Consider the following 27,122-nt stretch of genomic DNA (forward strand, 5'->3'; position numbering starts at 1 on the left):
GCCAGGGCTTCCAGCCACTGCAAACGAACTCCAGATGTATGTGCCCCCTTGTGTATCTGACTTACATGGGTCCTGGGGAATTGAGCCTTGAACCCGGGTCCTTAGGCTTCACAGGCAAGCACCTAACTGCTAAGCCATCTCTCCAGCCCTCTCAATATACTTATTTATATTAGTCAGTTTTATCATACCTTTGATCAAAATATCTAAAAAAAAAAAAGTTAAAGAAGGAAAGACTGGTTTGGCTCACAGTTTCAGAGGATTCAGTGCACGGTTGCATGGTTGCTTGGCCCCATGAGCTGGCCTTGAACTTACTATGTAGCTGAGCATGACCTTAAATTCCTGATTCTCCCATCTTAGACTTCAAGTACTGGAATTACAGGTTTGCACCACCACACCCAGCTAATAGATAGTTTTAACTGGTATGTAATTTGCTCTTTTGCAATGTAAAATTCAATGATTTTCAGTAAATTTCCAAGGTTTTGCAACTGCCACCACTACCTAATTTCCATCAACCCCCTAAAGAGTTCCATGCTTGTTAGTAGCACACCCTCCCCCCACAATCTCTGGTGATCTTTAATCAATCCACTTTCTGTCCCTACCAATTTGCCTATTATGGACATCTTATATAAATACATTGTCTTTAAAGATTGGCTTCTTTCACTTAGCATAATGTGTTCAAGGTTCACTCATCCTGTAGCAAGGACCAATTCTTTAAAAACCATGAAATACAGACTGGGGAGATGGATCAGCAGTTAAAATCACTTTTCTTGGAAAGCCTGTCCGCTGTGTTCAGTGGCACCCAAGCTTCCAATAATGGGAGATGGAGCCAAAGACTGTGAGAAGATGGAAGAGCACAGACACCTCACAGTTGTCCTCTGACCTCCACATGAGTACCAGTCCCGGCACACACGTGTGTACACACATGCACACACATGCACACAAATGATTTTAAAACATGAAGTAGGGGTTGGAGAGATGGCTTAGCAGTTAAGCGCTTGCCTGTGAAGCCTAAGGTCTCTGGTTCAAGGCTCGATTCCCCAGGACCCATGTAAGCCAGATGCACAAGGGGGCACATGTGTCTGAAGTTTCATTTGCAGTGGCTAGAGGCCCTGGCACGCCCATTCTCTCCCTCTCTGCCTCTTTCTTTCTCTGTCTGTTGCTCTCAAATAAATAAAAATAAACAACAACAACAAAACCATGAAATAATAGCCTAGTGGTTGGAGAGTTAGCTCAGTTGAGAAGGACTTGCCTAGCAAGCACAAGGCTGTGGGCTCTGCCCTCAGCACGGCAGAGGTGAGAGTGGGAAGGAAGCAGAACACTGAAATAGCACCCTACTGTGTTTGCTCATTTAAAAGTTAATGAACTCTTTTGTTGTTGTTTTGTTTTTTTGAGGTAGGGTCTCTCTTTAGCCAGGCTGACCTGGCATTCACTATGTAATCTCAGGCTTGCTTTAACCTCACAGCGGTCCTCCTCCCTCTGCCTCCTGAGTGCTGGGATTAAAGATGTGTGCCATGAGGCTGCAGAGATGGCTTAACAGTTAAGATGCTTTTGCCTGTGAAGACTAAAGACCCAGGTTCAGTTTCCCAGAACCCACATGCGCATGGTGGTGCGTGCACCTGGAGTTCATTTGCAGTGGCTAGAAGTCCTGGTGTGCCCTTTCTCTTTTGCTCTTTCTCTCTCTCTCTCATAAATAAATAAAGATTTTTTTAGGAAAAAATATATGTGCTACATGCCCTGATTTTTTTTGCTTTTTGTAAAAATATTTATTGAGAGAGAGAGAGAAAGAGAATGAGCATGCCGGGGCCTCTAGCCATTGCAAGCAAACTTCAAAGGCATGCATCACCTTGTGCATCTGGTTTGATGTGGGTCCTGGGGAATCAAACCTGGGTCCTTTGGCTTTGCAGGAAAGCACCTTAACCGCTAAGCCATCTCTGTAGCCCTTTTTTGCTTTTTGTTTTTCTTTTTGAAGTAGGGTCTAACACTAGTCCAAGCTGACCTGGAACTCATTCTTACTCATTCTGCAATCCAGGCTGGCCTTGCACTGATCCTCCTATCTTTGCCTCTAGGGTGCGAGGATAAAAGGCATGTGTCCCCTGTGTCTGGCTTTTTTTCCCTTGCTCTTTTTGGAGGCAGGGTCTCACTTTAGCTAGCACTGAAATCACAGTAATCCTCCTACCTCAGCCTCTAAGATTATAGTCACGTGTGCCACCACACCCAGCTTCCTAAAGAGCTTTTGAGTTGTTATGAATAATAATGCTGTAAGAATTTTTACACCAATTCTCACTGTAGGCTGGTGTGGTGGTTTGATTCAGGTGTCCCCCATAACCTCATGTGTTCTGAATGCTAGGTCCCCAGCTGGTGGCAATTTGGGAATTAGCGCCTCATAGAGGTGATGTACCATGGAGCTGGGCTTACGGGCGTGACAGTCGGCCTCGCTTGCCAGTCTGGCACAGTCGCTTTTGCTGCTGTCCACCTGCTGTTGGCCAGGAAATGACGTCTAGCTTCTCTCACACCATGTTTTCCCCAGCCCCACGGAGCTTTCCCTGGAGCCTTTCCATCAAAATAAACCCTTTCCTCGCATCAGCCGCTTTGGGTCGGGTGCTTTCTGGCAGCAACGAGAAGGGAGGGGAGCTGCCACAGCACGTCTTCGGTTCCTTTGATGTAGGAGTAGAATCGCTGGCCATAGGATAACTGTAAATTTAACATTTTGAGGAAAGGCCGAATGTTGCACCACCTGGTATATCCACCCAGAAAAGACAGGGATTCCTATTTCTGTACATCTTGGTCAACAGTTGGCTTTTTCAGACTTAGGGATTTTAGTATATAGGATTGGGTTAGCACCTCATGGTTGTTTTAATTTGTTTGCATTTCCTTAATGACAAATGGCTAAGCAGCTTCTCTTTTATTTTTAATATTTATTTATTTATTTTCAAGGAGGGGTGTGGAGAATGGGCATGCCAGGGCCTCTAGCCACTGAAAATTAACTCCAGATGCATGTGCCACTTTGGACATCGGGCTTTACGTGGGCACTAGGGAATTGAACCTGGGTCCTAAGCCTTTGCAGGCAAGCACCTTAACAATTGAGCTATCTCTCAAGCCCCAAAATTTTCTCTATTTTCCATCTGTATATTTTCCTTAATGAAGCATCTGTTCAAATGTCTGGCTTATTTATTTATTTAAGAGTGACAGACACACAGAGAGAAAGAGAATGGGCACTCTAGGGCCTTCATTCACTGCCGCCTTGTGCATCTGGTTTACGTGGAGCCTGGGGAATTGAGCCTTGAACCAGGGTCCTTGGGCTTCCCAGGCAAATGCTTAACCACTAAGCCATCTCTTCAGCCCTGCCTGGCTCATTTTTTAGAGCATATTAATTAAACAAGGTCAGGGGTTTCATTATGATATTTCCACATAGTAATGTACTCTGATCATGTCAACCCTTTCTGTTATCCTCGCTTATCGCCCCTCCTCCTGCTTGTTTTCAGTGGAAGTCTTTGTTTTCATATAATTGTTTTTAAGACTTGAAGAGCTGCCAGGCATGGTGGCGCACGCCTTTAATCCCAGTACTCAGGAGTCAGAGGTAGGAGGGCTGCCATGAGTTCCAGGTCACCCTGAGACTCCATAGTGAATTCCAGGTCAGCCTGGGCTAGAGGGAGACCCTACCTTGAAAAAAAAAAAAAAAAAGTTGAAGAGGGCCTGGAGAGATGACTTAGCAGTTAAGGTGCTTACCTGAGAAGCCTAAGAAGATATGTTCAAATCTCCAAGTACTATGTGGCCAGACACACAGTAGTGATGCACGCGTGCTATGGTGCGCATGTGCACAAAGAGCTGCACACATCTGGAGTTCGTTCATAGCAGCTGAAAGTCCCTAGTGTACTCATTCTATTTCTCTCTCTGTCTCTCTCTAACATAAAAAAATAAAAGAGTTAAAGAGTTATTTGTATTGTTAATCATAAATGTTATACATTAACTGTATGATAATTGTAGAAATTAGAAACAATCAGTTCAAGCGACAGAAGAAAAAAAAAAATGGGAGAGGGAAAGAGGTGTAACCTCCAGTGCTAGAAATCCTGAGGTCTGCTTCTGGCTTTGCGCTAAAGGGTGGTGTGTGCTCCCTGAGCTCAGTGTCCTCCCCCGCTCCCTCCCTCCCTCCTTTCCTCCCTCCCTCCCTCCCTCCCTCCCTCCCTCCCTCCCTCCCTCCCTCCCCTGCTCTCCCTCCAAAGTGTCATGTAGCCCAGGCTGCTCTCAAACTCACTGTGTAGCTCAAGATGACCTGAACTTCTGATCCTCCTGCCTCCATCTCCCAAGTGCTGGGATGAGAGGTGTGAGCCATCACACCTAGCCTGAGTCTGTTTCTGCCTGAAAAATGGAGACTGTATAATAGCAGCCTTGGAGGGAGTCTGTAGAGGGCAAATGAGGTAATGAGCAAAAAAGACTACTACTGCCGGCCGTGGTGGCGCACGCCTTTAATCCACCACTTGGAAAGCAGAGGTAGGAGGATCGCTGTGAGTTCCAGGCCACCTGAGACTCCATAGTGAATTCCAGGTCAACCTGAGCTAGAGTGAGACCCTATCTTTAAAAAAAAAGAAAAATAAGAAAAAAAAAAAGACTACTACTTAATAAAGGTTCAGTAACAGTAAGTAAATTGGGTGGCTATTAAAATCCCAGCATTTAGGGTCCTGAGTCAGAAGGATTAAGAGTTTGAAGCCGGGCTGGAGAGATGGCTTAGCGGTTAAGCGCTTGCCTGTGAAGTCTAAGGACCCCGGTTCAAGGCTTGATTCCCCAGGACCCACGTTAGCCAGATGCACAAGGGGGCGCACGCGTCTGGAGTTCGTTTGCAGTAGCTGGAAGCCCTGGCACGCTCATTCTCTCTCTCTCTCTCTGCCTCTTTCTCTCTCTGTCACTCTCAAGTAAATAAATTTAAAAAATGAACAAAAAAAAATTAAAAAAAAAAGAGTTTGAAGCCAGCCTGGCTATATAGTGATACATGTATCCAAAAAACAAATTGGTTAAAATCGGGGCTGAAGCGATGGATCAGCAGTTAAGGTGCTTGACTGCGAAGACTAAGGACCCAGGTTCGATTCCCCAGGACCCACGTAAGCCAGATGCACAAAGAGGCACATGCATCTGGAGTTCGTTTGCAGCAACTAGAGGCCCTGCCATGCCCATTCTCTCTCTCTCTGTCTCTCTCTCTCTCTCACACACACACATTCTCTGTCAAATAGATAAATAAAAATAGTTAAAATTGACTCCATTTTATTTGGGCATACTTGGAGGAAAAAAATGCAAAATTAGGGTTCTGGTTTCAGACCTAGTGCCTTTTTCTTGCTTCTTCCACTAGAGGGCAGCATTCAAAGCCCGACAGACCTGAGTGCCAATTTTACCTTAGTTCCTTGCTTGCTTTGCAACATAAGGATGATGACCTCACCTCTCTGAACCTCGGGGTATCTTCTGTGAATCAAGGTAGAACAAATGAAGGAATGTAAAAGAAGAGTCTAGCCTTAAGCCAGGAGTGGTGGCGCACGCTTTAATCCCAGCACTTGGGAGGCAGAGGTAGGAGGATCATCGTGAGTTTGAGGCCACCCTGAGACTACATAGTGAATTCCAGGTCAGCCTGGGCTAGAGTGAGACCCTGCATCGATAAACCAAAAAGAAAAAAAAAAAAAGAGTCTAGCCTTGTCTTCAGGACACAGTAGACTTTTAATTTTATCAACATCATTACACCTCCACAGCCCATTTTATATACATCTTTTATTTTATTTTGAGATGGGGTCTGAGGTAGCCCAGGTTGGCCTCAAACTCTCAGTGTAGGAGATGATGACCTTGAACTTCTGGTCCTTCTGCCTCCACCTCCTGAGTGCTGGGATTACAGGTACATACCACTACACCCAGTTTTATATGTCACTGGGAGTCAAACCTAGGGTTTTGGGCACGCCAGGTGAGCACTCCTACCAACTGAGATGAACCCTCTCTCCCCACATTTTGTTAGTTTTTTTTTGTTTGTTTGTTTGCTTGTTTGTTTGTTTGAGTTAAAGTCTCACTCTGGCTCAGGCTGACCTGGAATTCACTATGTAGTCTCAGGGTGGCCTTGAACTCATGGTGATCCTCCTACCTCTGCCTCCTTATTGCGGGGATTAAAGGCGTGCACCACCACACCCAGCTTTTTGTTGTTGTTAGTTTTGGGGTAGAATTTCACTGTATTCCCCAAGCTGGTCTCTACCTTGTGACCCGCCCACCTCAGCATCTTCTAAAGAATGCACCATTGGAAAGTCACTGGACTAAGACTTGAGAGTCCAGGGCTCTTGTGCCATTCAGGCCTCATCTTGCTATGTGACCTTGGGCAAGCCTTGGCTTCTCTCGGTTCTGGAGCCATCATCTACACTAAATATTCGAATAACCAGGGGACTTTTAAAATCCCAATAAAATTATGAAGTGTATCTGTGAATGGTTAATAGTAAAATCAAGATAACAAATGCCTTAGGAGAGGAAGAGCATAGCAGGAGGATTAAAGGTTCAAGGCCAGCCAGGTCTGCACAGCAAGTACCTGTCTAAAAGAAGCAAACAGCTGGGCATGGTGGCTTGTGCCTTTAAACCTAGCACTTGGGAACCTGAGGTAGGAGGACTGTGGTGAGTGAGTTCAAGGCCAACCTGGGCTATAATGATGCCCTGCCTTGAGAAGGAGGAGGGGAGAGGGAATAAAGAAGAGGAGGAAACAAAAAAGCTGTAACAGGACTGGAGAGATGGATTAGTGGTTAAGGCACTTGCCTGTGAACCCTAAGAACTCATGTTTGAATCTCCAGGTCCCACACAGCCAGACACAGTGATGCGAGTGTGCAATGTCACACATGTGTACAAGGGGGTGCATGCGTCTGTAGTTTCTTTGCAGCTGCTGAAGGCCCTAGCATGCCCATTCTCGCTCTGTGTCTGCCTCTTTCTCTCCCTTCCCCTCCCTCCTTCTCTCTCTCTCTCTCTCTCTCTCAAATAAATAGAAAAAAAATTAAAAAGCTATTAAAAGCTATATACAAAAATATCAATTGAACCTTTCTATACCAACAACCAGAAAAAGTTAAAATAAGGTATTTACAATAACAACAAAAATTTTAAAGGCCACTTCAAATAATATATTTTAATAAGGAGCTTGTCTGTGAAGCCTAAGAACCCAGGTTCGACTCCCCAGAGCCCACGTAAGCCAGACGCACAGGCGGCATGGGAGTGAAAGGTGGCACGTACCTGCAAGGTGGAACGTGCTCGCGGAGTTTGCAGGGGCTGGAGGCCCTGGTGCACCTCATTCTTTCTCTCTCTCATTAAAAAAAAGAAGCTTGAGATTCTTCTCAGTGGTCTTAATGCCAGCTCCAGATACACAAAACTCATTGGGGTGTTGGGGTGGGGGGAATCTACCACTTGTCAACTTGCATTCAAACACTTCCCTTTCATTGTAACATTCCACCCTTGGTCCCTAAAAATCTCCTTTGAGGCTAGGGATGTAGCTCAGTGGCAGAACGTGCGCCTAAAATATGCAAAGCCCTGAATGTAAGCCCTGGCACCCAAAGGAAAGAAGGAAGGGTGGGAGAGAGGAAAAGGACCCACGTTAGCCAGAGACACAAGGAAGTGGGGGGGGGGCATGCATCTGGAGTTGGCTGCCGAGGGAGGCTCTGGGCTTTCCTTTCTGTCCGCCCAGCTTCCTGAGTGGGAAGATGGAGGACTAAGGAAAATAAATAGTAAAAAGCATCACCAAATGGCCAGGCACCTATAATGGCAGAACTCAGCAGGTTGAGGTGGAAGGATCCCTTCCTCCAGGTTAGCCAGGGCCAACTTGGGTTGTAGCAGACCCTGTCTCAAAAATACAGAGAGTACAGGGGAGAAGTGACTGGCTGGAGAGATGGCTCAGTGGTTAAGGTGTTTGCCTGCAAAGTTTAATGATCCGAGTTCAATTTTCCAGTACCCATGTAAAGCCAGATGCACAAAGTGGCACATACCATTTGGAGTTGATAGCTGCTAGAGGCCCTGGTGCACCCATTCTCATTCTCTCTCTCTCTCTCTCTCTCTCTCTGTGTGTGTGTCTGCTTGCAAATAAATAAATAAAATTTTAAAAAATACATAGGGGAGGGGAGAGAGAGAATGAATGAGAGAATATCACTCAACGTCCACCTGTGGTGGCACATGCCTGCTGGTAACCTTAGCCCTTAGGAGGTGTAGGCCAGAATGCTCAGCCAGCCTGGGCTACATAGTGAGACCCTGACTAAAATAAATAAATAAATAAATAAATAGCACATCACTAGGAACAGGCTAGCAAAGCACAGCATCTTCTCCATGCTCGCTAGTTCCCACGCCACACTTGCCTGGCAGAGCCCGCGAGCCCTCGGTCTTAGCATCGCTTTGGCAGCTGGGCTCTGCTGCTACCTGCCTCCCGGGAGCTAGTCTGATGAATATCCTGTTCTGTTCAAGGCCAGATGAAATGAATTTTTCTGTTTCCAGTTGCACCACACCCTTTTGCGACCTCCCACCGAGTTCTGTTTTCTGGTCTAGACAAGATATTTTTTGTTCATTTGCATAGCAGAGATTATTGATATCAGCCAGATCCCAGGGAGCACTCAAACCTGTCTCAGCCCAGGTTCCCAGCCTTGGCCCCAGTCCAGCTCTGAAGGGCTCTTGCAGGCCACACCTTCCCTTTCCAGGGAGAAGTGTATGGAGCCCAGGTCTGCCTCACCAATAGCAGTGACACAATCCTCACCTTCCTTTCTGTGGAGAAGTAGATCTCACCAAACCCCACATATGAGCAACTGTGGCCTGCAACCTACAGAGATGATGTCACAGTCACCATGGCTTGTCCTTTTCTTTTTTGGTTTGTTTATTTTATTTTTTTGGAGGTATTGTCTCCTTCTAGCACAGGCTGACCTGACACTCACTCTGTAGTTCCAGGCTGGCCTCAAACCCGAGATCCTCTTAGCTCTGCCTGAGTGCTGGATTAAAAGTGTGTGCCACCATGCCCAGCTATGGTTTATTCTTTCATGGACCCTGAGAAGCTGGCAGAAATGAACATGACCCTGGGTGAAACTGGGAAGGTGGGAAAGTGCTGATTCAAAAGGTGAGTTCAAACCCAAAATGTTCCTCATTCAATTTGATCAAGTTCTGACCCCTAGGGAAACAAACCTTTACTGGGGAGCAAAAGATATTTTATATGCATGCGAAATTGCTTCCTCTGGGAGCCTCCAGGACTCCCTGTTTTGGGCCTGAGCCCCCCATTAATTAGTTGCTGTTTTATCTCCTTTCCCTGCTCCATAGCCCATTCATTTACCTTGTGCCCCAGAGAGCACTCTTGCTCCGATATCCAACCATCAAAATCATTTTCACAGGCTGAGGTTGTAGTTCAGTTGGTACAGTGCTTGCTTAGCATGTGCAAAAAAAAAAAAAAATCCTGGATTCATTCCCCAGACTGCAAAAATAAAAAAGTTGATTGTATATCTATCTATGTCTATACATACATACACACACACACACATAGGTGGATATACGAAGGAATATCAATTGATCAGTCAATTGCTTGATAGATAGATAGCTAGATAGGTAGGTAGATAGATAGATAATAAAATAAATTTTTTAAAAATTTCCATACCTGGTTTTCTACACTGGCTTGAGTAAGATTCTGCCCACAGGATTCCAAATCCTTTGACCCTTCTTCTTTTTTAAACTATTTTATTTTTATTTATTTGTTTGAGAGAGAGAAAGAAGCAGAGAGAGAGAGAGAAAGAGAAAGGAGGGAGGGAGAGAAGGGGCACATCAGGGCCTCCAGCCACTGTAAACAAACTCCAGAGCATGCGCCACCTCGTGCATGGGGCTTATGTGGGTCCTGGGGAATGGAACCGAGGTCCTTTGGCTTTGCAGACAATTGCCTTAACCACTAAGCCACCTCTCCAGCCTTTTCTTCTGTTTTTAAATTTAAAAGATATTATTTTTTGTTGTTCTGCACATGTAGGCATGCATCTATGTGGGTACACATGCTCACATGTGTGGGTGCATGCGTATGAGTGTGCATATGGAGGCCAGAGGTTGACATTGGGTATCTTCCTTGATTACTCTCTACCTTATTTACTGAGATAGAGTCTCTTAATTGAATCCAGAGCTTACCAGTTTGGCTTGTCTAACTAGCCAGCTTGCCCCAAGGATTGCTGTCTCTACCTCCCAAGTGCCAGGAGTACAGGAGTGCCACCATGCCCATCTTGCATTTACATGCGTAATGGGGATCCAAACTGGGGTCCTCATAAAATAAAAATCATATGCTGACATGGTTATCCAAAGCATGGTTTATGGGAAGGAAGGTACTCCTAAACCAGCAAGAATACATGATATATGTGAGGCTCCACTTTAGAAATCATTATGACAATGTTCACTCTTTTCCAGGCATTTGAATGTAAATCTTTAAAAAATATTTTTATTTGCAAGTAGAAAGAGACAGACAGAGAGAGAGAGAGAGAGAGAGAATGAATGCCAGGGCCTCTAGTCACTGCAAACGAACTCCAGATGCATGTGCCACCTTGTGATCTGGCTTCATGTGGGTTCTAGGGCTCAAACACGGGTCATTAGGCTTTCCAGAAAAGCACCTTAACCGCTGAACTAACTCTCCAGCCCTTGAACAAAATATTTTAATTGTGTAAAGTGATGTTTTCTTTCTGGCACATCCTTAAATTTTTTTTAAATATTTTATTTATTTATTTGAGAGAGAGAAAGAGGGAGAGAGAGAGAGTGTGTGTGTGTGTGCCAGGGCCTCTAGCCACTGCAAATGAACTCCAGATGCATGTGCCCCCTTGTGCATCTGGATTACGTGGGTCTTAGAGAATTGAACCGGGATCCTTTGGCTTTGCAGGCAAAACATCTTAACTGCTAAGCCATCTCTCCAACCCCATTACATTATTTTTTGAGAGCTCTCTGATTTTGTAACATAGGCACTTAGTTATGAACTTCCCACTTAAAACTGCTGTCATTGTGTCCTATAGGTTTTGGTATGCTATGTTTGCATTTTCTTTCAGTTTTAGGAATTTACTTTTTTCAAGGTAAGGTGTCGCTTTAGCCCAGGTTGACCTGAAATTCACTATGTAGTCTCAGGATAGCCTTGAATTCACAGCTATCCTCCAAAGTGCTGGGGTTAAAACAGGCGTGTGCCACCATACATGGCTTGAATTTTTTTTTTTTGTTGTTTTTTTGGTTTTTTTTTGAGGTAGGGTCTCACTCTGGCTCAGGCTGACCTGGAATTCACTATGTAGTCTCAGGGTGGCCTCGAACTCATGGCGATCCTCCTACCTCTGCCTTCCGAGTGCTGGAATTAAAGGCATGTGCCACCACGCCTGGCTCGAAATTTTTTAATTCCTAATTGATTTCTTCATGGTTCATTCATTATTCAATAGTGTTTTTTTAATCTATAGAAGTTATATTTTCTGTAGTTTTTCTTGTTAATTACTAGTTTTATTGCATTATGGCTAGATCAAACATAAAAATCTGCTTCAATTTTCCTAAATTTGTTGATACTTAATTTGTGTGCTAATATGTGATCTGTTTTAAAGAAAGATCTACGGACAGAACATGTATTCTGAAGTGTATGGTTGGAAGGGTCTGTGAATATCTGTTTGGTGTCATTTGACTCAGTGCTACCCTTCTTGTTTTTTGACTAGATCACCTGTCTATTAGCGAGAATGGGGTATTGAAGTCACCCACTATTAATTTTCCTGTTGGATTTATAGCTTTGACTTTGTACCTAGTTCAGTTGGTCTTATAAAATGAGCTGCACCTATGTTCAGTGCATATAAGTTTAATTGTAATGTTCTCTTGGTAGATTGTCCCATTCATCAGTATGTGGTGACCTTTTTTTTTTATCTCTTCTTATTAACTTTGGTTTGAGGTCTGTTTTGTCAGATATTAGCATAGCCACACCTGCTTGTTTCCTAACTCCATTTGCTTGGAATATCATTTTCCATCCTTTCTCCCTAAGGTGGCATCTGTCTTTGACAGGGAGGTGATTTATTGAGGATGGCAAAAGGAGAACTGCTGTTTTCTGATCTAGCTCATTAGTTTGTGCCTGTTGATTGAGGAATCGATAACCAGACTTAGAAAATAATATTATTTATTTACTTGCAAGGGATGTGTGAGAGAGAGAATAGGTGTGCCAGAGCCTCCAGCCACTGCAAATGAACTCCAGACACATGTGCCATCTTGTGCATCTGACTTTAATATGGGTACTGGAGAACTGGACCCAGGTCATTAGGCTTTGCAGGCAAGTGCCTTAACCACTGAGTAATCTCTCCAGCCCAAGACTTTTTATTAATCATGCTGGTGATTTTGAAGTCTGCTATTTTCTTCATTTTCATTTGGTCATCACCTCTTCTAACATTGATTATTATTTTTCCCTCCTGTATCACCTTGAATGTATCTATTCTTCTTTTCAAGGTAGATATTCTGTCCAACATCTTAATTTCAATTCTTTTCTTTTTCTTTCTAGTTTTTCAAGGTAGGATTTTGCTATAGCCCAGGCTGTCCTGGAATTCACTATTGTAGTCTCAGGCTGGCCTCAAAACTCACAGTGATCCTCCTACCTCTGCCTCCTAAGTGCTGGGATTAAAGGCACATGCTACCATTCCTGTTTTGTTTTTTTGTTTTTTCTTTTTTTTTCTTTTTAAGGTAGGGTCTTGCTGTAGCCCAGGCTGAACTGGAATTCACTATGTCGTCTCAGGATGGCCTTGAATTTACAATGATTCTCCTATCTTAGCCTCCTGAGTGCTGAGATTAAAGGTATGCACCACCATGCCCTGCCCAGAATTTTGCCTTTTATAACCATGCATTAGCATTCATTAAGGTTGTTCACAGCTCATAATGCTTTTCTATCTTTGCAGTGATTAATTTATTTACTTATTTGGGAGTCAGACTGAGAGAAAGAATGAGTATGGATGTTCCAGGACTTCCTGCCACAGCAAATGAACTCCAGATGCACGTGCCACTTAGTGCATCTGGCTCTATGCAAGTGTCTAACTGCTGAGCCATCTCTCCAGCCCATGATGGTTAATTTTGATAACTTGCCAGAATCTAGAATCACCTAAGAGACAATTCCTGAGGATGTGTATAAGGGGCTATTTAGTGTGTGAGGGGCTAGAGAGATGGCTCAGTTGTTAGGTACTTGCCTGTAAAGCCTAAGGATCCAAGTTCGATTCCCCAGTACCCACATAAGCCAGATTCACAAGGTGGCTCATGCGTCCAGAATTTGTTTGCAATGGTTAGAGACCCTGGCATGCCCATTTTCTCTATATGCCACTTTCTCTCTCTCACTATCTCTCTCTCAAATAAATAAATACCTTGTTCTAGTACTTAAAAAAAGAGAGAGAGAGAGAGATGCTGGGCGTGGTGGCACATGCCTTTAATCCCAGCACTCTGGAGCCAGAGGGAGGAGGATCATGTGAGTTTTTCAAGGCCATCCTGAGACTATACAGTGAAATCCAGGTCAGCCTGGGCTAGAGTAAGACCCTACCTCAAAAAACCAGAGAGAGAGAGAGCAAGCGAGAGAGAGCGCTGAGCACCAGCATTCATTGCTCTCTGCTTCCTCACTGTGGACTGACTGAACCAGCTGCCTTAAGCTCCGGCCCCCATACCTCCCCTCCCTAAAGGGTTCTATCTTCTCCAACTGTAAGTTGAAATAAACTCTTCTTTCCTCAAGTGGCTTTTTGTTGGGTATTCGGTTACAGAAAAGAGAAAGTAGCTAATAAAATTTGCACACCATATTTTTCTTACCCATTTTTTCTGTTGATGGGCACCTTGGCAACTGTGAATAATAATCAATGCTGCCATCAACATGGATATACAGACATTCTTTTTTGCATGTTCATTTCCTTTAAATATATCCCCAAGAGTGATATAGTAGTTCTTTGAAGAACTCCTATATTGACTGTCATAGTGACTGGAGTAATTTATATTCCACCAACAATGTGTAAGGGTTCCTTTGTCCCCACAACTTTGTCAGCAATTGTTCGTGAAATCAAATTTCAGTGTAGTTTTTTGTGTGTCTCTCTTTCTTTCTTTCTTTCTTTCTTTCTTTCTTTCTTTCTTTCTTTCTTTCTTTCTTTCCTTCCTTCCTTCCTTCCTTCCTTCCTTCCTTCCTTCCTTCCTTCAAGGTAGGGTCTCACCCTTGCTCAGACTGACCTGCAACTCCTTCTGTAGTCCCAGGCTGGCCTCAAACTCAGAGCAATCGTACCTCTGCCTCTTGAGTGCTGGGATTACAGGCATACACCATAATGTCCAGCTGTGTGTCTTATTTTTAAATAAGTCTTTAGCTTATATATTTTTTCTCTCTTCACATAGTCTTTCATCACTCAGCAATCTAGCCCAAGTCTGTCTCCAGCATGGCAACTGGCTCCCCAGAATGATGGGGGACATATTTAACTCCACAGCCATTAGGGATTTTGTTTTTATTGTGGGATTTGCTGTGAGATTTATTAGTGAACATGACTCGTAGGTAGGGGATTCAGCAATGGAGGTCCCTATAATTCTAACAGCCCAGCGCTTGTCCAGGGCAGGGTGATGGCTTCCCAGAATGAAAGTGGATGTTAGCAAGCCTCTCATAGACCAGGCTTGGTTGGAACCTTTAGGAGTCATTTCTGCCATAACATATTAGACAAAGTGAGCCAAAGTTCAGCCTGCGTTCAGAGTGACAGAAAATAAATTTTATCTCTTGAGAACAATGCACAGAACTTGTGACCATATTTAATCAACCTGATACTCTATTTTTTGAAACATTTTGCCCCAGATTTGCATTTGAATGCTTGATAGAAGTCACATAAAATATACTGAGGCCTGAAAGTTTATTGGGAAGAAATTTTTTATAATAAATTAAAATTTTAATAAGTTAAGGGCTTATTGAGTTAGTTTTAAATTTCTCTTTAGAAAAAAATTATTTTTACTTATTTATTTGAGAGAGAAAAGGCATATATATATATATATATATATATATATATATATATATATATGGAGAGAGAGAGAGAGAATGGACACTCCAGGCCCTCCAGCCACTGCAAACGAACTTCAGATGTATGCACCGCCTTGTGCATCTGGCTGACATGGGTCCTGAGGAATTGAACCTAGGTCCTTTGGCTTTGCATGTAAGCGCCTTAATAGCTAAGCCATCTCTCAAGCCTGGTTTCTGTTTTATAAGGTTGCTATTATTAGTAAAATATTGATAATAATAGGACCTTATAATTTTGTTGACCTAGAATCCATAACAATATCTTCTTTGATCTCTACCAAAAATGTATGTTTCTATGTTTTGTCTTGACCAATCTTACTAGGATTTTCAAGCACCTTAAACAGCTGATCCACCTCCCTACTTTTCTTTTTTCTATTTCAGTTACTTCTATTCCTTGTACTTTCATTTTCCACTTTTACTTTGGATTTAATGTTTTTGTAACCCAGATTCATAACATGGAAATATTGATCACCTAAATCGTATTACTTGGGCTGGGGATGTAGGTCGGTTGGCAGAGTGCTTGCCTGGCATGCACAAAGTCTTGGTGTGATCCCAGTGCTGCATAAACCAGGCACCAAAGCGTAGATGTGTAATCCTAGCACTCTGGAGGTAGAGGCAGGAGAATCAGAAGTTCAAGGTCAACCTCAGCAGCATAGAAAATTCAAGGCTAGGGCTGGAGAGGTGGCTTAGCAGTTAAAGCACTTGCCTGCCAAGCTGAAGGACCTAGGTTCGATCCCCCAGGGCCCCTATAATCCAGATGCACAAGGTGGCCCATTGTTGCAGTGAGGTTCGCATTGCTGGTAGAAATCACCCAACCAAGAGCAGCTTGTGGGAAAAAAAGAGGTTTATTTTGGCTTACAGACTCAAGGAGGAAGCTCCATGATGGCAAGGAAAATGATGGCATGAGCAGGATATGGACATCACCCCCTGGCCAACATCAGGGGGAAAATAGCAACAGGATAGAGTGCCAAAAACTGGTGAGGACACTGGCTATAACACCCATAAGCCCACCCCCAATAACACACTGCCTCCAGGAGGCCTTAGTTCCCAAATCTCCATTAGCTGGGAACCTAGCATTCAGAACACCTAAGTTTATGGGGGACACCTGAATCAAACCACCACACCCATGCATCTGGAGTTTGTTTACAGTGGCTAGAGGCCCTGATGTGCCCATTCTCTCTCTGCCTAATCCTAACCCTCTCTCTCTCTCTTCCTGTCTTTACTTATTTCTCTCTCTCTCTCAAATGAATAAATAAAAATAAAATATTAGAAAATTCAATGCTAGCCTGGGCTATACAAGACTGTCACAAAAAATAAATAAATAGCTTTAGATATATCTAGCAAATTTTGTATTATTTTTTCATTCTTTTATAGTATTTTCTAAATTCCCCAGTGTTTCCTTCTTGATTCATGGGTTATTTAAAGATATGTCACTTGGGCTGGCAAGATGGCTCAGAGGTTAAGGCTGCAAAGCCTAATGACCCATGTTCAATTCCCCAGTACTCACGTAAAGCCAGATACACAAAGTGGTGCATGCATCTGGAGTTCAGTTTGTAGTGACTAGAGGCCCTGGTGTGCCCATTCTCTTTCTTTCCCCCCTCCCCTTGCAAATAAATAAATAAATAAAAGATATTATTTAATTTCAACATATTTGGGGCTTTCCTACATGTCTTATTGTTACTGATTTCTAATTTAATTCTGATCCATAACTGATATGTTCTATAACATTTCAATCCTTCAAAACTTGTGGAAACATTTTATGACTCACTGTACGTTTTGTGCTGGTAAATGTTCCATGTGTAATATCTTCTGTAGTTGAGTAGTTTAGTCTATAAATATTAATTAGGGGGCCAGAGGGATGGCTTAGCAGTTACGGCACTTACCTGCAAAGCCAAAGGACCTAGATTCGATTCCCCAGGAGCCACGTAAACCAGATGCACATGATGGCGCATGCGCCTGGAGTTTGTTTGTAGTAGCTGGATGCCCTGGCATGCCCAGCCTCTCTCTCTCCCTCCCTCTCTCTGCCTTTGTCTCTCTCAAATAAATAAATAATTAATCAATAAAAATACTAACAAGGGCAAGTTCATTGGTGATGTTGCTAAACTTTTTTACATCTTTTCTAATTTATCGCCCAGTTGTTCTATCAGTAGTTGGGAAGATAGTTCAGTTAGTAAGGTGGTTGCTTTGCAAGCATAAGGTCCTGAATCCAATCCCAGCACCCTTTTAAAGCTGGACCTGGTGGCACATGCATATAATCCCAGCACTGGAGAAGTGGAGACAGGTGGGTCCCTGGAGTTTATAGTCAGCCAGTCTGGCCCAATTGCTAAACTCCAGGCAAACAAGAGACCTTGTCTCAAAAAGAAGTGGATAAGGGCTGGAGAGATGGCTTAGCGGTTAAGGTGCTTACCTGCAAAGCCAAAAGATCCCGGTTTGATTCTCCAGGACCCATGTAAGCCAGATGCACAAAGGGGCACATGCATCTGGAGTTCATTTGCAGTGGCTAGAGGACCTGGAGTGCCCATTCTCTCTCTCTCACTCTCTACCACTTTCTCTGTCAAATAAATAAATAAAATATATTTTAAAAAGGTGGACATTCCTGAGGAACGGTGCTAGAAGTTCTCTACATGCATATACATGTATGTCCATGCATGCCTGCACACACATGTGCCCACAAACAAACACACATGCATACATACCACACACACACACAAATATCTTGATTCTGCATTGGTCTCTTTCTCCTTTGTTCTATCACATTTCTTTCATTATTTATTTTATCTTTAGAGGCACATGTTTCATAGTGCTCTGTTTACTTGATGAGTTAACCCTTCAGTACAATCAAATGTCCTTCATTCTTTCTAATATTGAAGTCTGTCTTAAAGTCTACTTTTTTTTTTCTTTTGAGGTAGGGGCTCCCTCTAGCCCAGGCTGACCTGGCACTCACTCTGTAGTCCCAGGCTGGCCTTGAACTCATAATGATCCTCCTATCCCTGCCTCCCAAGTGCTGGATTTAGAGGTATGTGCCACCATCCCTGGCTTGAAGTCTACTTTTATTTTTAAAAATATTTTATTTATTTATTTATTTATGAGAGAAAGAGGCAGAGAGAAGGAGAAAGTGAAAGAATGAATAAATGAATGAATGGGCATGCCAGGGCCTCTAGCCACTGCCAACAGACCCCAAACACATGTGCCACCTTGTGTGTCTAGCTTACGTGGGTACTGGGGAATCGAACTTGGGTCCTTAGGCTTCACAGGTGAGTGCCTTAACTGCTAAACCATTTCTCTAGCCCTGAAGTTGGGTTTCATCTTCTATTCTCAGTACATCTGTGTATTTACATTTTAAGTATGTTCTACTTAGTTGGAGCTCCTTTTTGGGGAGTGAGGGTTTAAGTTAGGATTGCCCTCTAGCCCAGACTGACTTGGGTTCCACTACGTAATCTCAGGCTGGCCTGAACTCACAGCCATCTACTACCTCTGCCTCCTGAGTGATGGGATTAAAGGTGTGCACAATCATGCCTGGCCTGGAGCTGCTGTTTGGCTTTGTTTTTTGAGGTGGAGTCTTGCTCTAGCCCAGGCTGACCTGGAAGGAGCTGCTTTTTTTATCCATTCTGATAATTTGTACGTGTTTAGTCTACTTACATGCAGTAAGTTATGGAAAGTATTAGATTGAAGTGTTTCGTTTGCAATTTTTTTTCTAACTTTATTGTTTCTTTTTTCTGTTTTTCCTTTCCTAGCTTCCTTTTAGGTAATCACAGGTTTTTAGAGTTTTATTTTAATTTTATAGCTTCTTAGCTATATGTATTAGGTTATTTCAGTAGCTGCTTTAGGGCTTGCAGAAATGTATCTTTAACAGTCTATTATATTATAATGCTTTGTGAAAATGCTAACATTTTATAACAGCAAAATGTGTGCAATTGTTGCCATATAATTTACATTTCTAGGCTTTAAGTACACAGTGCAATGTTGTGCTTGCATAAAATCTTCACCTTAAAGTAAGAAAAGAAAAGAATATTCTTTTGAATTTATCTTTCCTTCTTGTCTTAATCTATTTGGTCAGCAATAACAAAATGCCTTGAACTGGGAAGTTTATCATCAATAAATACCAATGTCTCAAAATTCTTGGGGTTAGGAAATCCAAGCCCAAGATACCAGAAGATGCGGTGTTTTGCAAGTGTTCATTTCTTGAGCTCACCACTAGTCATATGATCATTGTTCAGGGTGCTTTCCCACTGAATGGTGGGTTTTAAAATGTTCTCTAAATCTTTGGTTGTTTGAAAGTTCTATTATGATATACATTAATTAATGTTTGGGGCTCATTGATTGATTGCACCTTCTCACTGGGTCCTCCCAGGTGAATAGACCGAGGCTGCTCTCTAGGGCTTTTTACTAGAGCATTAGCCCACTCAAAAGGGCTCTCTCTCAGACCTAACCATCTCCTAGTGGTCCTATCTCCTACCACCATCACATCAGGAGTTAGGATTTCAAAGCCATGCGGGGCTAGGGCCATGCCTACAATTCCAGCACTTGGGAACTAGAATCAGAAGCTTCAAAAGTTCAAAGCTATCTTCAGCTTCACGTAAAGTGTAAGGCTAGCCTGGGCCACATGAGACCTTGAGTCAAATGAAGAAAAGATTTGTGCTCTCAATTCCTGTTTTGGCAGCCCCAAACACTAGCCTCTGACATCTCAAGCCAGAAAGACCAAAGCTTTGTCCTAGAATGTAGCTGCCCGGAGCCATATACACTTGGGTGCTGTCAAGGAAGAGGCATATAATGTGGATATTTTTCCATTTTTTTCCATTAATTAAATCCCTTTCAGTTTTTGCTTGCTTTTGGAAATTGTCTCATGACTTCAGATTATATATGTGACCACACACACAATCTACCCCAAGTGTAGGAGTGTAAGCCATAGAATGAATAGACTACTATAAGGACCCCACCATAATGGGGCTGAAGGTACCCCTTTTCATAAGAGAGAAATCTGATTATTACGTTACATGCTTAGTCACTGGGAAAAGCTGAAGGATACTGGAAAGTAGAAAGAACAAAACGGCATAATCTCATTTGTGCACTTTCTCTTTTCTCCCTCCCTCCCTTCCTTCCTAATCCATCTTCTTTATCTGTGGCCCTCTTGCTTTCTAAGTTTTTTCTCCTTTCTCCCAGTCATCTTTACAGTGAATTTTTTTCCTCTACCCATTTCTACAATATTGAGGTTTTTTTAAAATTTTAAACAGAGTCTAGGATCTCAGGCTGGTGTCAACTTTCCTATGTAGCCAAGGATAGCCTGGAGCTTCTGATCTCCCTGCCTCGACTCCGGAATGCTGGGATGACAGGCACATGCCAGCACTCCTACTTGGTGCACTACTGGGGCTCACATACAGGGCTTCATGCAGGCAAGGCACGCACCCCACTAACTGAGCCGCATCCTCAGCTTTGCCAACAGCGATTGCACCTGACTAGCAGGGACAGCCTGTGAAGTGGCTCAGGATCTTCAGTCTTTGGCAGACTGTAAACACTCAGTGATGTGTACAGAATGACTGAGCTTTCCCAGGCCAGGTGTTTGCTTTAACCTGCAACTGTGTCTTCTGTGGTAACCACCGCAGCTGTTCCCAAGTGTTTGTTTCTCTTTTCCCTTAACACATGGAAGCTTGTCCTTCCCTGCCCTGGTGAATTCAGCGGGAGCCGTGTGATTGAGGTAATCAAATGATGGCTATCTCGCATCTGGACAAAAGCTTTCAGGACCAGCGCACGCTTTGCCGAGCGCTTTCCTTCTGCCGGGTGCTGCTCAGCAGTGCTCCATTTCGGAGTGCCTCTAACAGGGCTGGGATGTTGCTCAGTTGGTAGAGTGCTTTCCTAACACATACCAAGCCCTGGGTTTAATTCTCACAATCAAATAAACCAGTGGGGGTGGTGTATACCTGTAATAGCAGCACTAGGAAATAGAGGCAGAAGGATTTGAAGTTCAAGGCTATCCTCAGCTAGGGAGTGAATTTACATGAGACATTTTAAAAACCATCAAACAAATAGAAGAAGCTGACCCATCAGGCTAGGTCCTTGATTAGGATTTTGGTAGTATGGAGCAGATAAGTAATAAATCAGGAGTCACGTAAACTGTACCACAGGGCAGCTGAGTTCATAAATAACTTACATGATGTCTGTTTTCACCCTACAAGGGTAAATTTGAATAGTTGCTACAGAAATCTTATGGCCTATATTATAGTTTGGATCTAAACTGCCCCCAAAGACTGGATGCTAAAGGTTAACTGCAGTTGGTGGGCTTTGTAGACTTGATTGGATCAGGAGGGCTTTGAGCTATAAATTTGCCAACCTATTGTTGGGCTGCAATTTGATGGTTACTTACTGGGAGGTGACAGAAATTTAGAAGGCATGACCAAACTATAGGGAATGGTCTTTGGCAATGTGTCCTTGGAGACCATATCTTGGGTCTTCTGGCTCTTTCCTGTTTTTAAAAATATATTTTATAGCTGGGCATGGTGGCACACACCTTTAATCCCAGCACTTGGGAGACAGAGGTAGGAGGATCGCCATGCGTTCAAGGCCACCCTGAGACTACATAGTGAATTCCAGGTCAGCCTGGGCTAGAGCGAAGTGCTACCTTGAAAAACCAAAATAAATAAATAAATAAATAAATAAATAAATAAATAAATAATTTATTTATATATATATATATAATTTGCAAGGAGAGAGAGAGAGAAAGAAATAAGGGTATGCCAGGTCCTCCATCCACTGCAAACAAACTCCAGATATATGCACTACCTTGTGCATCTGGCTTTATGTGGGTACTGGGGAATCAAACCCAGGTCATTAGGTTTTGCAGGTAAGTGCCTTAACCACTGAGCAATCTCCCCATCCCTCTTTCCTGTTTTTCTTGCTGACCATCATGAGCCCATTTCCTTTTTTGTTTGCTTGTTTAAATGCACCTAAACCATAGCCAGGTACAACCATAACATCTCATCTCACATTAACACGCTGCTGTGGGATCATCCTCCAATTTGCTGACCACTGGCTAGGCTAAGGGTGCGTGTGTAGGGTGTAGCACCACAGTGAGGTAGGGGGCATGTAGAGGACAAGGGTCAGGTACTCATACCTATCACCATTCAAATTTACCTGGGACCAAGGTAGGCCAGAGCCTCCCAGGCCCTGGCTCCTGAGCCCTGTACCACCAGGACTGAAGATGAGCAGTGAGAATCAGTCCCTTTAGGGAAGAAGAGAGGGGACACCACTTACCCCTCTTACTGTCACATTCCAGGTAAAAGCTTCCCTGGCCTCCTGTCTTTTCCCCTGTGCATTTGAGGCTGGTGGCTGGGGCAGGGGTCCTGGGCCCTCAGACTCATGCTTCAGTTCATGGCCATATCTATACAGGAAGGGTACCAACGGCCTGACAAACAGAACAGCTTAGGGCTTGACAGCAGGCTGGGAAAATCCTGGCTTTCTTTTGATCTCACTTGTTAAGCTACTATTTAATTTTTATTTATTTATTTTATTTATTTCAGAGAGAGAGAGAGAATGGGCATCTCAGAGTCTCTAGCCACTACAAACAAACTTCAGATGCATGTGCCACCTTGTGCACCTGGCTTAAGTGGGTACTGGGGAATCCAGCCTGGGTCCTCTGACTTTGCAGACAAGCACCAGAACCACTAAGCCATCTCTGCAGCCCTAGGGCACTATTTAGAAGGCCAGCTGACAAGCGTTGATATGCACACTCCAGAGCCATCCAGCTGGGGGACAGGGACAGGTGGAGGGACACAGAGTGGGGGGTGGGGAGTGGGGGGTTAATCTCCTTCCGCCACTTGGATGCATGGCTGTGGGCAAGGATTCAACCTTTCCTAAGCCTTAGTTTCTCACCTGTACAGTGGGTGCCTCTCCATCAGAGCTAGTAGAATTAAATGAGAGAACAACTCAAGCCCTTTGCACACTGTCTTGTCTGGGGAGGATAGTGAGAAATTAACACCAGCCATTGCTATTATACTAAATGCAGGTGGCTAGGTAAGTTCCATCCCAGGGGACCCCCCCCCCCCCCCACCATGTCAGCTGCTCTTCTTTCCAGGCCCCTATTTGTAGGAGTCACCATTCTTCCATACCCTAGGGGCAAGCATCCAGAGCAGCAGGTAGAAAGAATGTTGAAATTAAAGCCAAAGTGTCTGGATTTCTTCATGGCCAGCCAAGATGAACCAGTTGTTCAGGAAAGTAAAAGCCAGCAGAGCTGCACTCCACTGCCCAGCCTGACTTCATTGGCACCGTGAATACCAGGGCAAAATCCATTGACAAAAAAAAAAAAGATTTCCCAGTTGGCTGCTGAGCTAGTAGTGCGCTTTAAGGATCAAATAAAGAAGAGGAGAGAGGGTCCGGCAAGAATACGGTCAACCGGGAAACTTTGCAGATTTAAAGCAAAAGCAGATGTTTGAGCAGCAGGGGCACACACGACCTGCCCAAAAGTCAACTACGCCACCGTGCAGGCAACGAACGACACCAAGACGTGGTGCGGGCCGTGAAACCAGGAGGCAGGGAGACGAAGACGGCACACAGGCTGGCGAAAAGCGACCAGACTGAGGATTCACGCGACCAGGTGGAGGATGTTATGGAGCGAATGAAATCCAAGGGAGCGCTGAGCCTCAGGGATGGCAGAATCACCCCAGAACCAGATGGGGGTGACTCAGACCCGGAGTCGGATGCCCTGGCTGATGAAGATAGGTCTTTCTTGGACGACGCAGCACCTGCACCCCCAATTCCAGAAGGTGTCCCTACTGACACACAAAAAATCAAGGATGGAGTCCCGATGGGTGAATCAGGATTGCCACAGATCTCTGCTTCATAGACTCACATCATTCCAGTACATCACGTAAAATAAAGACGTGTTCTAGGACTAAACGTATTTCCAATGTCATCCATCATAACAGATTTAGGTTCTTTCTTTTCTTTGAAGGAAAACTTACACTACTCTTTTTTCTCTCTTTGGTTTTTCAAGGTGTGGTCTTGCTCTAAGCCAGGCTGACCTGGAATTCACTATGGAGTCTCAGGGTGGCCTTGAACTCACAGTGATTCTCCTACTTCTGCCTCCCTAGTGCTGGGATTAAAGGTGTGTGCCGCCACACTGGGCTTTGCTCTCTTTTTTTAAAAAGAGTCATTTATTTATTTTTGAGAGAGAGAGAGCGTGCAAGAGGAAGAGAGAATGAGTGTTCCAGGGCCTCCAGCCCCTTCAAATGAACTCCAGACACATGTGCCACCTTGTGTATCTGGCTTACATGGATCCTGGGGAATAGAACCTAGGTCCTTTGGATTCACAGGCAAATGCCGTAACCATTAAGCCAGCTCTCCAGCCCTGTTTTTTTCAGTTAAGAAGCTCATTTCTGGGGTCTGGAGGGCCGGCTTAATGGTTAAAGGTGCTTGCTTGCAAAGCCTGCTGGCCCTGGTTCAATTCCCTAGGGCCCATGGAAAGCCAACTCTACCAAATGGCACATGTGTCTGGAGTTTGTCTTCAGCAAAATAAATCTATCATAAATAAATAACAAACAACAAATAAATAAATATTTTTATTTATTTTCAATCAGAGAGAGACAGAGACAGAGAGAGAATGGGCTCACCAAGCTTTACATGGATACTGGGGTGTCAAACTCAGGTTGTTAGGTTTTGCAGGCAAGCACCTTAACCACTGAGCCATCTCTCTGGCCTCAATATTATAGTTTTTAAAAATAATTAAAAAAAAGAAGCCAGTCATGGTGGCACATGAGATATCACTTTGGAGGCAGAGGTAAGAGGATCGCCATGAGTTTGAGGCCACCCCACTACATAGTGAGTGCCGGGTCAGATTGGACTGGAGTGAGACCTTGCCTTGAAAAAACCAAAATAAGCTGAGCATGGTGGCGCACACCGTAATCCCAGCACTAAGGAGACAGAGGTAGGAGGATCGCTGTGAGTTCAAGGCCACCCTGACACTACAGAGTGAGTTCCAGGTCAGCCTAGGCTAGCGTGAGACCCTACCTTGAAAAAACAAACAAACAAAAAAAAAAACCAAACAAACAGAAAAAGTATGTAAGTAAATAAATAAATAAATAAATTAAAAAGAGGGCTGGAGAGATGGCTTAGCGGTTAAGCGCTTGCCTATGAAGCCTAAGGACCCCGGTTCGAGGCTCGGTTCCCCAGGTCCCACGTTAGCCAAATGCACAAGGGGGCGCACACCTCTGGAGTTCATTTGCAGAGGCTGGAAGCCCTGGCGCGCCCATTCCCTCTCTCTCTCCCTCTATCTGTCTTTCTCTCTGTGTCTGTCACTCTCAAATAAATAAATAAATAAATAAATAATTTAAAAAAAATTAAAAAGAAACATATTGCTTGAGGGAATCTTTGCACTAAAATTGAACTCTTTTTTTCTTAAAGAGACTAACTTGAAAGTAACCTTGACCTTGTATGATTGTTTTTATTCATTAACAATGATTTTAAATAAAAGCAAGGAGATGAGAATCTTTAAATTCTACAGTGATGTAACCCTGCAGTCTTATTGTGATCTGATAAATGGCTGACTGCTCATCTCCTGATGCAAAACCATTGTCTGTCGTGGTGGCTGAAAGTGATGGGCCTATTTTGATAGGTTTTGTTGTGTCCTGTGAGCAAGTTATCAATGTGTCTAACATAGGGGTGAATTGTCACTGCTGTACCACGAGGTGGTATTTTGGATCTATGGTTCCCTCAGTATTTCAGCCTGACTTTTAATGAATAGTGAACTTTTTTATATTTAATGCATAGGGCATTTATTTATACTCAATAAATATCTTTCCAAAGAGGGAAAAAGCAGAAACTCGTGGTAAGTAGGGGTCCTGGGGAGTCTGCTCAGGCGCCTCCATCGTCTCCTTCGGTTAGCAGACTGCGGACCACGCGGAAACACCAGATCCAAGGGCGCTCTCCGTTTTGGAGCAAGTGAGGAGAGAACATTCAAGGCTCGACTCTGCCAGGGACTTGGGCTGGGGGCCCGGGAGGTAGCTCAGCTGGAAGAGTGCTTGCCGAGAATGCACAGAAGGTCTGGGTTCGAGCCCAGTTCCATGGAAACCAGGTATGATGACACATGCCTGTAATCCCGGCACTTGGGAGGTGCAGGCAGGAGGTTCAAGGCCATCCTCCGTGACACAGTGAGTTGGAAGCCAGTCTGGTTTACATGAAACCCTCGTGTACACACACACACACACACACACACACACACACACACACACACACACACACACGGGGCTTAAGATATATTCCACCATTGATGGTGATACCAGAAATCAAAGGAGACGGTGCCAAGTACCATCGCCTCTCCTCTCTCTCCTCTCTCTCCCATAAAAGTTCCTGCCTAGCCTCCTGGTTGCCAGAGTTCTCCAGGGGCTTCCCCCTGACCCAGACACCCCAGCCGCTCCTGCGCCACCCTGGGGCCAGAGTCTCAGCAAAGCCGGGTTGGGGCGTTTCCAGGTGCAAACCCAGTAATCGCGCGGGCCTGCAGGCGGGCGGCAGCTGCGGATCGCGGGCAGGGAGGCCGGGCGCGAGCAGCTGGATCTCGGGGACCTGGGCGGCGCTGCTGGGGGTGGGGGGCACATCAAAGGCGCGGGCGGGAGCGCGCCGGGGCGCGGCGCCGAGACTCGGGGCGCACACCCGCAGGGGCCCAGGGTAGCAGCTGGGCAAACCAGCGCGTTTCTGTGTCTGGGGATAAAAGAAAAACACCAATGACTGCTGGAGTGGGGGGTGGGGGGGCGATCGTGTTGCTCCTCTCCGGGAGCTGCAGCCCTTGTACCCTACAGAGGCTGCCCGGACTTTGGGGCTGCAGGGGCGCGCCTGGGCACCTGGCTACAGAAAGGGCTCAAGGGGAGACAAGCAATAGCGAGGTACATGGTGATTATGTGGGTGCAAATATGTGTAAAGACTCTGGCACCCGGCGGACCAGGTGCAAAGGCTTCAGGGTGGAGTGTTGAGGGTCTCATGCCCAGTGGAAAATTCTGGAACTACCGCCCCCTGGATCTGACGCTGGAAGGCCTCAGCTGGTGATGAACATCTGCATTCCCAGAGCAGTGTGCCCCTGGGCGTGCCATCACCCTGCCCTAGGGTGGCTGGGGAGTCTGGATCTTGGAAAGGGGAAACAGTAGTGGGTACA

General features: G+C 44.5%; 1 pseudogene; it reads left to right on the forward strand.

Annotated features, from left to right (window-relative positions):
* LOC101607554 overlaps window positions 1-23,825 on the forward strand; it is a 59,468-nt pseudogene extending 35,643 nt beyond the window's left edge.
* The last annotated feature ends 3,297 nt before the right edge of the window (window positions 23,826-27,122 follow it).

The sequence above is a fragment of the Jaculus jaculus genome, chromosome 6 (assembly GCF_020740685.1).
Source record: "Jaculus jaculus isolate mJacJac1 chromosome 6, mJacJac1.mat.Y.cur, whole genome shotgun sequence".
Taxonomy (NCBI): domain Eukaryota; kingdom Metazoa; phylum Chordata; class Mammalia; order Rodentia; family Dipodidae; genus Jaculus; species Jaculus jaculus.